General features: G+C 36.4%; 1 long non-coding RNA gene across 1 annotated transcript; it reads left to right on the top strand.

The window, feature by feature from the left end:
• Positions 1–1,866: 1,866 nt before the first annotated feature.
• On the top strand, positions 1,867–7,138 carry LOC141575098 (uncharacterized). Its single transcript, XR_012502433.1, has 3 exons — positions 1,867–1,918; positions 2,552–2,681; positions 5,835–7,138. It is a non-coding gene; the product is annotated as an uncharacterized LOC141575098 (long non-coding RNA).
• The last annotated feature ends 7,084 nt before the right edge of the window (positions 7,139–14,222 follow it).

The following is a 14,222-nucleotide window of genomic DNA, read 5'->3' as shown; positions in this document are numbered from 1 at the left end:
GGGATCTGGCGTGACTGACATCCTGTCCTACAAACGCACACGTTTTTCTCGTTGATTTTTTTCTATAGTTGAGAGATGTATTAATGTAATTTTAATAATTCAGTATTTTTAGTTCACAAAACTAGTTTCTCATATCATTAAAACAATTCTGAATTTGAAGAAACAAATAAAAGATTATGTATTGGGGGATTGTCTAGTTGCTTAAGCCAGCCTGCAGGAGCTGAAGGCAGTATTTATTTTGACCCTGTAATGCTTCAAGAAAAGGAATCCGTTGGTTATCAAAATTTTAGATGTTTTTAAAAATACTTTCAAAATCAGTTGTGTATTAATGCAATTTTCAAAGGATTATTTTAAACAGTCCTTTGTTAATTCAAGTCAGTGCCTCTGAAATTAGCCTTCTAGTAAATCTGGACTGGCTTCTTGGATTCTCTTATGAAGGATGGGCTTGTAATTAGTAACAGCTGTGAATCTCCATTTTGTAAAAGTGGAGAAGATAGGTTATCAAATTAATCACATTTGGACACATATCAAGTTTTTAAAAGAGGAGAGATTTGTGTATTTTTTGTGTGTGTGGTAACGTTTTGAAAATAGTACATAAAAAAGTACAAATACTTTAGCTAACCTTGCTCTAAAGGCAAAATATGAATTATCTTTCCTCCCAACCCCAAGTTAATTAGGCCATTCACCTCTTTACCTCCTACAGAGTTGCCTCATTCTCTGAACTATTCTGAGCATCCATTTTATCACCTCTGTACATCTTCAGATGCACACTCACTGTTGCAAGGGAAACTTTAACTAGATCACCCATCATCTGCAGAGAGCTGGGACTTCAGAGGAGCCCTGGAAAATCATCTCACCATTAGGCTATAAGCAATTTTGAAAATGGAAAGTAGAGCGTATTTACTCCACCTGGTGAGTCTCTAATTACAATGGTCTAGATTCATCATTTATACGCATTTGTCATTTTAATTAATTACTCAGGGCTCCACTGAATCCCTTTGCTGCCTTCTAAAATTCCCATTGATTTAAAACGATAAAATTGTCACTACAGAGTCACAGACTTTTTGGAATCAGTGGGTTTTTATACAATCAAGAACTATTCTAAATAGTTCATCCTCTCTGTGGAGTTCAGAGATTTCCTACCCCTTAAGATCATCTTGCCTTTCTTTTCCCTCTGACTATGAATACGAAGAATCTATTTACCATATTTTAGAAAGTCACTTAAAAATTCTGTTGTCAGTCTTACAAGTCCCATGTTTAATATCACTTTAAGTATGCATTGGGGTTATTATGTTATATTTTTAATAACTGCTTTAAATAAATAGTAAAGGCTGATTTGGTAGGTAACAGGTTTGCCTGTGAACACATTCATGCACAGAAGTGTCAAGACTGATGTTGAAATGCAATACAAACAGTCTCAGCTATTTATGTAATACCTTTCATTCTTGAACTTCTTTTTTTCCAATTCCATTATAAGTACATTCTTGGTTTTTAATTTATTCAACAACTTTAGAGATTCACCCAATACCATGAAAAAAGTTACTCACACTAGCATGATGGAATCCCTTAGGTTTTGAGTAATATAAAATTCTGGAGCAAAAACCTTTTTTACTAGCCTGAATTAACTAAATCAGTATCTACACCAAAAGCAAATTGATTTAAGTTGGTTACATGGGTGTCTCCTTCATGAACTGCATACCGATGCTAGTCAGTTAACGAAGGCATGTATATGGTCACGGATAACTTCTAATGAGAACTGTGTTTTGCTTACTTAGACTAAGGTACTTGTTCTAAGTGCTTTTTGTGGACAAATTGACTTAATCACAGCACACTTATCAATACCTTCTATTTTCACCTGCATTTTATAGAAGAGAAAACTGAAGCACAGAGGGGTTGTGGAATTTCCAAAGTGAACATGGTAAGTGGCGCACTCTACACACTCCGAGCCTGCACTCCTAGCCATTTTCCTCCACTGCAGCCTGTTTTTGTGTATTTTCACTCTGTTACATAATGTTTGATGTTTGAGATCTAGTCTTTGCCATCTTGTTTTTCTCCTACAAGGCCAGTCAAAACGTAAGTACTGAATATTTTTATTTTTCACTGACATACTTTTTAAAATCCCAACACAATTTGTGGCCAACTCAATATATGTATGTACTGGGCCCCTTCCTAAGTCCACGACTTAATTCGTTGGACAGCTTTACTGAGGAGTAAGTTACATTCAATAACTGTCATTTGTTTTAAATGAGCAATCTGATGGGTTTCAGGATAGTGTTTATATGCATGTAATAATGACCACAATCAAGATACAAAATTTTAGCAATGTCTCGGAAAGATCTCTCAAGCCTCTTCACAGTCAGTCCTCTTTCCCTGAACCTACATATATTGATCTGTTTTCTGTTTCAGTTTTTACTTGCTTTTTCTAGAATGTCATATAGATAAAATCCTGCAGTATGCAGTCTTTTGCATTTGTTTTCTTTCACTTAGCAGGATGTTTTGCAACTGGTCCAGAGTGTTACAAGTGACAACCGTTTGCTCCTTTTCCCTGCAGCATGGATTCCACGGCACAGTACCAAAATTTGCTTAGAATCAGTTGACCAACTTTTAGATTGGATTATTTCCAACTTGGGGCTCATTTCAGCAACGCTACTACCAACATCCATGTACAGGTTGTTGTGTGGGTATGTATTTCACTGCACTTGGGCAAATTTCTAGAAGTGGGGTTACTGGGTCATGTCATTTTTACACTTAACTTTATCTCTAATGCTAATTTGTTTCCCCAAATGCACACTTTTATATTCCAATCACCCAAGTCCAGAGAGCTTGAGGTGCTTCCCATCCCCTCCACATGTCTTCTAAATTTCAGCCACAAGTGGGTGTAGAGGGGTATGTCATTGGGGTGTTAATTTGAGTTTCTCTGATGGCCAGTGATGTTGATTATCTCCTTCTATGCTTATTAACCATTCATGTATCTTCTTTTGTAGAGTAATTATTACAAATGTTTACCCATTTGGGGGTTGTTTTCTTATTAACTTTAAAACATCTTCTAGATATTAAAAATACAAATCCTTTAAAGGTTTATGGAATTTACCAGGGAAGTCATCTCTTTTCTGAGTTATTTTTTGCAGGAAGGCTATTAATTATGAATTTGATTCCTTTCATTGAGAAAGGTTATTTATATTAACTATTTCTTCTTGGGTAGATTATAGAAAGTTGGGCCCTTTAAGGACAATGCTGATCTTGGAATGATGTCGCTCATAATAGTCCCTTCTTATCACTTTAATTTCCTCAGGATCTACAGTAACAGTTCCTCTTTCGTTAATGATATTGTTCATCCATGTCTTCTCTGTGTTCTTAATCAGTTTCAGTAGAGTTCTATCAGTTTTAATGAACTTTTCAAAGAATTGGCTTTTGATTTTATTGATTTTTCTCTTTTGCCTAATTTTTTCCATTTCATTGATTTTTGCTCTTATCTATACTGTTTTTTTCTTCTCCTTCCTATATGGACAATTAGCTCTTCTCTTTCTGTGTTTATTAAGAAGACACTTAGGTCATTAAAGTATGGCCTTTCGTCCATTCTAATATAATCATACAAAGTCATAAGCTACCTTCAAGAACTGCGTTAGCTGCACCCTCTACCTTTTGATAAGCTGTGTTTACATTCCCACTTAGCTCAAAATACGTTCTCATTTGCTGTGATTTCATTCTAGACCTACGGATTATTTGGACATTTTTGTTTAATTTCAAAGTACTTGGAAACCTTTTAAATGCTTGCTGTACTGTTTTCCAATGTAATTATGCTGGGGGAATTTCAACGTATTTTAATTTACTGATATTTAATTTGTGTCCCAGCATGTGATCTACCCTGGTGAATACATTATGTGCACTTAAAAAGAATGTGTTCCTATCAAGCGTAGTGTCTGTAAAATCAAGTAGGTCAAAGTGATTAATAGCGCTGTTCAGCTCTTCTATATTTTTACTGATTTTTAATCCAGTTATTGTATCAGTTACTGAAGTAGAAATGATAAACTGTTCCCACTATCATTGTGGACTTGTAATTGGTCCTTTACTTATGTGAATGTTTCTGTATGTCTTTTGAAGCTCTGTTATTTGTCACATACAGAGTTATAATTGTAATGATTTCAAGGTGAATTGACAATTTCATCATTAGGAAATGTGCCACTCTTCCAATGGTAATCATTTTTTCAATTTAAATCCATTTTATGGGGGTACTAATAGATTAATGAAAGGCCCGCTACCCTTAGTGTTTACATAGTATATATTTTTCAGCCATTTGTTTTCAACCTACATCCATCATTGTACTTGACGTGTCTTCTTTTTCATCCATTATGACAATTAGTGCCTTTTAACTAGAAAGAGGCTATTACAGTTCAATGTAATTATTAAAACTGTAACATGTTAATGCTGCATCATTTGTTTCTCTTTGGTTTATGACTGACATTTCCCAAATTTTTTATTGAAATTGTTTCATTTTCATATATGCTTATTTTCATTATGTTTTTAGTAGTTTTTCAAGGGATTCCACAGTCTACTTCAAGTTTATATCATGACACTTTACATAAAATGTAGATCATAATGGTTACCTTATCCTCATCCTCATCTTCTGTACCATGGTAGAAATCTGTAACTTTATAATCTCTCTCAGTATTTGAAAAAAATTAAGCCATTCTTTTTTCAAATATTCCTTCTGCTTTCTTTCCATATCAGCTTGCTGGACTGCTGTAGGGTGACACTGAGAACTGAGGGAACATAAATAACAAATCTGGAGTCTCAGAGTTTTGGAAGCAAGAAATTCAAGATCCAAGTATTAGCAGGACTGGTTTCTCCTAAGGGCTGTGAGGAAGAATCTGTTCCCTACTTCTTCCTTCATTTTTGGTGGTTTGCTGGTTTTCTCTGACGTCCCTTAATGAGCAGCAACCTCACCCTGATCTCAGCCTTTACCTTTACATGTGTGTCCCCTGTATGCAGACCACTGACCAAATTTCTCCTTTTGATACAGAAACCAGTCATATGGGGTAGGAGTTCACCTCACTCCAGTGTGACCTCATTTTAACTTACATCTGCAAAGATCCTATTTTCAAAAGAGAGTCACATTCTGAGGTACTTGGAGTTAGGACTTCAGCATATAAATACAGGGGAGACAATGCAACTTCTAACACTCCCCTTCTGGGAATCAAATGAAGTGTACGTTAAACTCTTTGAGATTACCTAACAGGTATTGGAGAGACTGTTCACTTTTTCAATTTTCTTCTAAGAAATTAACTGATACAGAGCCAAGGTCACTGCCTCCTCTCTCATCACCCTTCCCCTGGACACCAGTTATTTTTTTCAAATTTCAGATATTGTATGTTTTCATGTCTTTGACTTCCATGTTTTACTTTTATTGTTTTTATCCCCTCTAGGAATATCTCCTGTATTTTCAATCTTTGAAAGTATATATATATTTACATATTTTATATTTTATAAATGTATCTATATTAGCAGTTTTTAAGATTCTTCTCTGTGAATATCACCATTTGGTTCCTCTTAGGTTGGGTCTCAATTGATGGTTTTTATTTTTAAAAATGGGTCCCAAATTACAGATTCTTTATATCAAGTGTTTTGGAACGTGTCCTACACACGTCTCGTGTTAATCTGCGGGGACTCTGGATTTATGTGCTGCTCCTAAAAGTGCTGTTTCTTTTGTTTCCGCGAACATTCATTTTGTTATAGCGAACATTTGTTTTAGAAAAACATAATTCGTTTAGATGCAAACTGTGCACTCCATCTTCTGGGGTAGCCACTCATGACCTGTTTTGATCTTTTCTCTTTAGATTAATGCTTTTATTCTTGTCTGTAAATGCATGATTCAGGCATCAGCCATGTAGAGAGAAGAACGTGATCTGAGTACCTTCTTTCTGGCTCTTTCCTTTCCTGGATTTTGCCTTCTCTCTCCAGTGGTCATGATTGTCTTCACTCCATTTCCTGGATTCTCAAGGCTGAAGACTGAGTTTCCCACTGACAGCCTCACTGTTCTACGCTAACTGTGTCTGCTTTCAGTCTAAAATGCGCATAAATGAGGGACTCACTCTGTTACTCCCTTCTCTGGGTATGATTAGCCAGCCAGAGTCTGCTCCTTCTGTTCAGCCTCCAGAACCTTCAAGTACCAGCTTTAGGTATGATTTACAGAGTTCACTGCGTTAGCTGTCCAAGGCTCAGGTCTCTTACTCTACCCAAGGGGAAGTCCTGTCTCATTGTTTTTACTGCACAGTACAACCAGCTCTCTAAAACCAGTGACCCTCTGGCATGTGAAGCGTCCTAGAAGTTTACCATGTGGATTGATTTATGGTAATAATGAGAAGAGGGAGTGAAAGATTTAACTGTAATTATCATTCTGACAGCAGTAGTATCAGGACCAATAAAACAGAAGTCAGTGAATACTCTGGAAGAGGCCCTGTGCTGTGTGTTTTCCATACATTCTTTCATGTAATTCTCACGTTAATGTTGTAAGTTGAATAGTATTACTGTAAATTAGCCAGTCACATGGCTTCTCCGATACAGGTTTTGAAACCACATCGGGCTTTCCTGAAAGCGCGTGCTCTCAACGTCTACATCCTGTGGTGGTTTTTTACTTACATTTTATCGTGCTAATTGCATACCTTTATAATTACTGCACAACAAATACTATTGCAGCAACTTAAAATGTTTAGCAAAAGCAAGTGCTCACATCCTATGTGTGTCATTTCTGGTATAAAAAACATAGAGAATCTCAGAAGTTTTAAGAGAAGACTCTCAAGCGATGCCCAGAAAAAAAAAAAAAAAAAAAAAAAAAAACCCAACCAAGAATATTACTCCAGGCCAGGAACACAAATTTGAAAGGGCTCTGAGTTTGGAATGTGATTGACGCAGGGATGGAAAGGAGTTCTCACTCTGGTGAGGCATTTTGAGAAAGGGTTTAGAGGTTCAGGGGAGTAAAATTTTAATTTCAGTAAGTTTTGGCTTTTAACCTTTTCTTATTTTTCTTTTAATATTTTTCCCAAAATGCCAGAAAGCAGATATTTAAAATAAGCTATTACACAATTGTCAGTTAACTAACAATTATTCCAATATTCAATTTAAGTATTAAAGTTGTATTTCATAATAACCTCAGCAGTCTGATCAAAATTCTAATCAAGGTCAGAAATGTGGCGCATGCACAGTTATTTGGTTAAAGAGGAAACCATCAGCCGTTTCAGTTTGGCCGGGTCACGCAAGTACACAAAACTTGGAGGTACTCTGGATATTTATTACCAATTTTATACAGGTGTTTACCCATTGTATCCTTGTATGAAGAAAGAAATATTCTTTTCCCCTGTTTTAAATAAACATTGTTCATTATAGAAAATTAAAACCCAAAGATGGGCAAGGGAAAAGGTATCTCCTACTACTTTTTGCACACTGGTACTCTGCTTTACTCTGAATAATTGTTCAATAATTACACTCGCATTAGACATTCAGTATAAAATGATCAGTGACCACTGATTCAAATGACTGTCAGGATTTGATTTATAATTATTTTTGTTACTAGATGTGAATAAAACAGATTATATATGCAAATTTCAGAAATTGACATATTTCATGACTCATGCAAAATAATCAAGACATTCATGTAATTTTATACTTTTTAAACTTTCTAACATCATGAAGGAAACAAAACTCAAATTTCCAACTCTACAGCCAGGACAAAGTGAGTACGAATGTCTGAAGGAGTAAGAGTTCAGAACGTTCCATCTAGTTCCCTGATGAAGGATGAATGTCCTTAGGGTTGAGAAGAATCAGCCACTGCAGTAAAGAGGAAGGGGGAGAAAATGAGATCGCTGTCAAATGAAACACAAACCCTGAGGCTAAAAGTACTGTAAATGGTGGATTGAAAGGTATTACAGCCGCTGAATCCAAATATTCTCTCAGAATTAACATATCTTCTCTCCAAACTCTAACAAGGATTATAAACGCCAGTTAGACACAGCACTGAGGACACACGTGACCCTGAGTAAATGATCAGGTTCTAAAACAGTATGTTTTCTTCTTCTTCGCAAAGAAATAAACATGTAAAGAGAAAACGTGCAAGTTAGCAATGGAAGTTCCTTGGAGAAACAGAATTCTTAACTATTTTCTCTGAAACATTTACACACACACACACACACACTCCCAAAGAATTTAAATATATTTTTGTAAGAACTTGGACATACATATAATTAAGCTGCTTCTCTCCAATCTCATTTCCCTTTTTTCTTAATGACCGAAATTTATTTTTGAAACTACACATTTAGACATGTCACATCATTACTCAGGGTGCCTTGAAAGACAATCTCTAAGGTGGCCCCAGTGGTCCTATCATATTGGTGTGTATGATGTTTAATCCCTTCCCCTTGAGTGGGGGAAAGGTGTAACTGGCTCTAACCAAGAAAATGTGGCAACGGTGATGGGATGTCACTCCTGTGGTTTCCTACTTCAGATGACATGCTATCTTGTGATCATGCTGTCTTGCTCCTCTGCTGCCCCGGGGAAGGAAGTAAAGACGCTCTGAGCTGCTTCCCTCCTTGTAGGGAGGACCACAGGAGAGGGGACTGTGGGTGGCTTTTAGGAACTGACAGCAGCTTGGAGATGACAGGCAGCCAAAATCTGGAGCTTTCAGTCCCACAACCATGAGGAGATGAATCCTGCCAACAGTCTGACCAAGCTTGGGGGTGTTGATTCTTCCCCCGTTAAGACTCCCTATGAGACCACAATCTGGCTGATTCCTTGAAGGCAGCCTTCTGAGACCCTGAGTAGGGAAAGAACTAACCCTACTGAGACTCTTGATTGGCAGAAACAAGTGAGATAATAAATGTATGGTTTTTAAAGTCACTGAGTGTGGTAAATTTTTACACAACACAGCTAACATAGCACTGTTTTGAAATCATATGCTATCCTTAAAAAATGCATTCATCTTAACAATTTTACTTGTTTTTAGTTGCTGTGCAGTTGGGAGGATATGCTAACTTTTTATTGGGTTGTTTGCCCCAACATGACCAGTAATCATTACTAAATTAACTAAAAATATTTTAAATTTTATTTCATCTCTATGGCTTGACTTCTATAAAAATTTAATGTCTCACCTTGACTCTGGCATGGTCTGTGTGGCCAAAAATCATACTATTGTCTGAATGTATACTTGTAGGTTTATTTATACGCAACTATATACCTGTATCTATATATTTGTATATAGATATATTTTTAATTAAAAATTACCTGTATTCTTGATGTCATATATACAGATATGTGCATACAGATATATAATACTCATCTTGATAATTTAACCCCTCTTGTAAAATATTCACCACTATCTGAAATTTCCGTAATACAAAGGGAATGCTTCAAATTTTCTTGAACAGCTTATCCTGACCCTAAAACCTGTATCATCTTTTGGCCCTTATAAATCAGCTCCTCATACATGTGGGTTTATTTGTACTCAAAATGTAAAAGACAGTAAGAAAATACCTATGAGAGGGCTGCTTCTGTGAGGTGCAGCAACACAGGGGTAGACAATTACTCTCACTGTCAACAGCTAGTCAAGCAAGGTAAATTATAGCTGTAAAATCACATTTTTAAAGCCATCAGTGAGTTTTCAAACCAACAAGCTGTAGATGGATTCAGTTTATACAGGGGGGGCAAACTGTTCAGGTGTGAGCTAAGGATTAACAGCTACTTGCTTTTTGCTTTTTATTTCCTAGTTGCATCTGCACAGTCAGAATGCAGGCTTGTGCTGGGTAGAGGACCACTGAGCGTATGTGGGACGGGAGCAGGGGAGAATGAGAGAAGCTTTTAGCTACTGCACAGAGCTGCTAAAACAAAATGTGGGTCTTGATGGGTCTTGAACTCAAGACTGATTCTCTCCAAAAGCACGATTACCGAATTTTGAGGATGTACAAGACATAGGATTAGAGTGAAAGCTTCTTAAAAGGAAAGTGCAAACTCTCTACGGGCTACAGTGCATGGTGGACAAAGACCTGCTGGAATGAGTGATCCTAGGGGTTTGAAAACCTGATGAGAGGGCTGAGCTGGCAAGGACAAACTGCATCTGCCTTTTTCTTGCACAGCTTGCTAACCCAGATATACTCAGAGGCCAAGATTACAGGGCCTGGCCCCCAGCAGAGGGCCCCTCCTGAAGGACAGACTCAGAGCAGAGACTCTGGTGGAAGTTTCTAAACCGGAAACATGCGAGTCCTTACAGACACCGCCAACCTCCCCGAAAGATGTATGACAGTATTTTAAATCAGAAAAGGTAGGCTTAAGAAAAAATGTAAAGTACTCTGAAATGAATTGCCAGTAGTCTTTCAGGGATAAGGATCTAGATCCAACCACAGCTACCTATTGCAAGTTCTTGAGGGACACAGTCTGGAAACAGGAGTAAACCATAGGCAGATTTAGACTTATAAACACTGAAACCCTTGACACAGCTCAGTCCTAAAATGGGTGCGGTGACACACGTCAGACTCTATACGGTAATAGGAGAAAGTATACATCCTCTCCTGTGAAAGGTACCATAATGTGCAACTTCCCAGGTTCTGTCATACAGAGTTCAGCGTGCATTAAACACGTACACGGAGAAGCAACAACTACATCAGTAATAAACAAAAGGAACTCTAGACAACAGAAGTGAACAAACAGGTGGGCCAGACAGGAAAGAAAGCAGACGACAACTATGATAAAGTGGGCACTGAAGATAAGAAAAATACGAAGTAAATTGATGAAAGGACAGAAAATTCCCTATCGAATTTTAATTTATGAGAAATAATTAAATGATTTTCTAGAGCAAATGTATATTACAACTAAAATTAAGTACTCAAAGGATGGCTTTAGCAATGGATTGTATAGCAAAACAGATTATCAAATGGAAGACACATCAGGAAATAAATCAACCTGAAGCACAGAGGGGAAAAGAGGAGAAATGTGGATGCAAGCATGAAAGGTTAACAGAATACACAGAGCAAGCCTAACATATGTAATTTACGTAACAGAAGGAAAAAGCAAAATGGGGAAGAAAAAATCAAAACTTGATGACATAATGCCCTCAAAATTTGCCAAATGAAAACTATCAATTCAGAAATTTTAGCATCTCATCATACTGCAAAAAAAGATAGAATGAAAACAATACTTAAATACTCCACTGGAAACCAAAAGAAATAAAGCATCTTAAAAGCTCTATCTATCTATATCTGCTATATTGCATCTTTCCAAAATTCATGTGTTGAAGCTCTAACCCCTAGTACCTCAGAATGTGACTGTATTTGGAGACAGGGCCTTTAAAGTGGTGATTAAGTTAAAGTGATGCCATTAGATTGGGACATAATCTCTATCTGTCTGATGTCCTTATAAGAAGAGGAAATTCAGACACACGAGCGAGATACCAGGGATGTGCAACCACAGAGGGATGGTCGTGTGGAGACACAGCAAGAAGGCCACCATCTGCAAGCCACTGGAAGAGGCCCCAGAAGAAACCAACCTGCTAAAAACTTGACCTTGGATTTCTAACTGTGAGGAAGTAAAATTCTGTTACACATGTCAGCTTTGTTATGATTAGTATTTCCATGGTAAATATTTTTTAATGATTTCCTTTTGCCTTATATCTTTACTTTTTAACTGCTATGAGCTACGTCAAATACATAACAGCACAATACAGAAAACACAATTTCACTGTAACTTTCTGTTGATCCAGTAATGTACAAACATTCAACATGTGGTATGTGGATTAAAAAAATGCATCCGTGAAAAAGGAACCCTTGTACACTGTTGGTAGCAATGCAAACTCGTGCATATGGAAAATGGTATAGAGGTTCTTCAAGAAATTAAAAATAGAACTACCGTCTGATTCAGGAATTCCATTCCTGGGTATCTATGTGAAGAAAATGAAAACACTAATTCAAAGAGATACCTGCACTCCTGTAGCCATCACAGCATTATTTACAATAGCCAAGATACAGAAGCAACCTACATGTCCATCTATAGGTGAATGGATAAAGAAGATGTGGTAAATACATAGGATGGAATGTTTCTCAGCCATAAAGAACATGAAATATTGCTATCTGCAACAACCTGGATGATCTAGAAGTAATTATGCTAAGCAAAATAAGTCAGAGAAAGACAAATACTATATGATTTCACTTATAGGGATAATCCAAAAAAGCAGAACAAAACAGACTCATATATTAAAAAAACAACAACAACAGCTTGTGGTTGTCAGAGCGAGGAGGGGAATGGACAAAACAGGTAAAGGGGAGCAAGAGGCAAAAATGTCCAGTCACACAGTAGGTGAGTTACGGAGATAAGACAGAGTAAGAAATACAGTCAACAGTGTTGCAGTAACTTTGTATAGTAACAGATGTTTATCAGGATTATTGTTGACATCATTTCATAATGTACATAAATGTTGAACTATTATGTTGTACACCAGAAACCAATATTGTATGTCAGCTATACCTCAATAAAAAAACACATCCGGATGCAATTCAGGAACTCAGTTTAAGAAATAAAGACCTATCTCTGAGGGAATTATTTCCCTTTAACATTGATTCTTCCCTCCATGCTCTGTCCCCACACTCCTGTTGAAACTTGACTTTCATTAAGATTTTATGAAAAGTTTGTGTAGTAAACTAATTTTTGAGTAAATAGTGAAGGAATTTAAATTTCTACAAAACTGCATTTGAGAGATGTAAACTATCACCATGTTTATTTGAGTATTGCCAATCTCTAGTGACTTAAACTGTAATCTATAAACATAACAATTACTCATTTTTTCAAAACATATTAATGCTTACAGCATGAAAACAATCTTGTTTAAAATTGCATCAAAACGAATAAAATACTTCGGAATAAACTTAACCAAGGAGGTGATAGACCTGTAGTCCTAAAACACTGATGAAGGAAACTGAAGATGATACAGAGAAATAGAAAGATATCCCATGTTCATGGATTAAAATAATTAATACCATTAAAATGTCCATTCTATCCAAAAAACCTACAGATTTAATGCAATCCCTATCAAAATGCCCATGACATATTTTTTTTTATAAAACTAGAACAAATATCCCAAAAGTTATGTGAAACCACAAAAGACCCTGAATTGCCAAGGGAACCCTGAGAAAAAAACAGAACTGGAGGAATCATGCTCCCTGACTTCAGACTATATAAAGCTACATTAATCAAAACAGCATGGTATTGGCACAAAAACAGACACACAGATTGATGGAACAGAACAGAGGGCCCAGAAATAAATCTACATACTTATGGTCAATTAATCTATGAAAAAGAAGGAAAAAATATAAAATGGAGAAAATGCATTCTCTTTAATAAATGGTGCTGGGAATACAGAACAGCTACATGTAAAGGAATGAAATCAGAACATTTTCTCACACCATATACAAAAATAAACTCAAAATGGATTAAAGGCCTAAATGTAAGATCATAAAACTCTTAGAAGAGAACAAAGGAAAAATACTCTTTTACATAAATTGTAGCAGTCTTTCTTGGCTCTGTCCCCTAAGGCAAAAGAAACAAAAGCAAAAATTAACTAAAGTAACCTAATTAAACTTAAAAGATTTTGTGCAGCAAAAGAAGCCATAGACAAAATGAAAAGACAACATACTGAATCGAAGAATATATTTGCAAATGCTACAACAGATAGGGGATTAATACACAATATATAAGCAACTCACAGAACTCAATACCCAACCCCCCCCCAAAAAAACATAAAACCCTAAAAAACTGAACCTGATTAAAAATGGTCAGACGATCTGAATAGACATTTTTCCAAGGAAGCGATACAAATGTCCAACAGGAACATGAAAAAATTTTCAGCACTACTGATCATCAGAGAAATGAAAATCAAAACCACAATGAGGTATCACCTCACTCCTGTCAGAACAGTACCATCAAAAAGTCTACAAATAACAAGTGCTGGCAAGGATGGAGAGAAAATGCAACCCTAGAGCACTGTTGGTGGGAATGTAAATTGGTGCAGCCACTATGGAAAACAGTATGGAGGTTCCTTTAAAAAACTAAAAATAGAACAACCATGTGAGCTAGCAGTTCCACCTGTATTTTGTAAAAGGCTAGCAATCTTGAGTTTCTGTAGGTTAACACAGGACAAATGAGAAAGGAGTTGGATATATTAATGAGGTTTTAGCACAGAGCCACTGTGGAGA

This window comes from Camelus bactrianus, chromosome 26 (genome assembly GCF_048773025.1).
Source record: "Camelus bactrianus isolate YW-2024 breed Bactrian camel chromosome 26, ASM4877302v1, whole genome shotgun sequence".
Lineage (NCBI taxonomy): Eukaryota > Metazoa > Chordata > Mammalia > Artiodactyla > Camelidae > Camelus > Camelus bactrianus.
Note: the sequence above shows the minus strand (reverse complement) of the source record. Positions and strands in the feature narration are given on the sequence as shown.